This window comes from Alexandromys fortis, unplaced genomic scaffold (assembly GCF_014885135.2).
Source record: "Alexandromys fortis isolate MF-2015 unplaced genomic scaffold, M_Fortis_MF-2015_v1.1 scaffold_213, whole genome shotgun sequence".
Taxonomy (NCBI): Eukaryota; Metazoa; Chordata; class Mammalia; order Rodentia; family Cricetidae; genus Alexandromys; species Alexandromys fortis.
The window spans coordinates 1,746,636-1,747,637 of NW_026068093.1; the positions used below are offsets into that span (position 1 = coordinate 1,746,636).

The 1,002-nt window shown below is 47.3% G+C and overlaps 1 non-coding gene across 1 annotated transcript; it reads left to right on the plus strand.

The window, feature by feature from the left end:
• The first annotated feature begins 250 nt into the window (after positions 1–250).
• LOC126489125 (U6 spliceosomal RNA) lies at positions 251–356 on the plus strand. Its single transcript, XR_007588864.1, has one exon. It is a non-coding gene; the product is annotated as a U6 spliceosomal RNA (small nuclear RNA).
• The last annotated feature ends 646 nt before the right edge of the window (positions 357–1,002 follow it).

Genomic DNA, 1,002 nt, shown 5'->3' on the forward strand with positions numbered 1-1,002 from the left:
CCGTGGACGACACATCTGGAACCCTAGTGCTCAGAAGGCAGAGGCAGGAGTACCAGAAATCCAAGGTCATCCTCAGCTATAGTGAGTTCGAGGCTAGCCTGTGTTACCAGAGACTTTATCGTAGATAGGCAGGCAGGTAGATAGATCGTTGGTAGGTAGATAAATAGACAGAGCCTTACAGAGAAATCCTGTGTTGAGGAAGGAGAATTTGAGGTCGCTTAGGTTTCATAGCAAGATACTCCCAGAAAAAATGCTCTTTTCTGCAGCACATTTACTAAAATTGGAACAACACAGAGAAGATTAACATGGGCCTTGTGCAAGGATAACACAAAATTTATGAAGTGGTCCATATTTTTTTAAAAAAAAAGGAAAGAGGCTGGGGGTGAGGCTCAGAGCACTTGCCTCGTGTTAAAGTCCTGGGTTTGATCCTAAGACCACTAGACAAGCACAATGAGAACGTGAACCCCCGCTTTGAATAGCTACAAACTCTGAAAGTTTCATACATGGGCAAGTGGGGCCGTCTTAAAGCAGAATGTTCAGAACATTCGCTACCCTACTCACAGAAACTAACAGAATGGAGCATGTGTCCCCACAAAGTCACCATGTGTCCACACAAAGTCACCATGTGTCTATACAAAGTTACCTGTGTCCACACAAAGTCACCATGTCACACGAAGTCACCATGTGTCCACACAAAGTCACAAACACCAATTCTCAGCAGCTTACCGATCACAAACCGAACTAAAAACATCTCTTTGATCACCATGAACAATAAGCCATTGACTAGCTATGGTGTGTCCACCCCACGGGAAGCTGCTGCTCAGGGACAGGAAGGAACCAAGTGGGACTCATACAGCCAGAGGCAGAGAAGTGTGTCTGCCCTGACTGCTTATATAGAAGAGGTGGGAGACTCACTCTTGCCAACTCGTCAGCTCCAGGGTCCCTGTGTCCTCTAAGGCCTGGTCTGGTCTCCCTCCCTCCCTCCCTCCCTCCCTCCCTCCC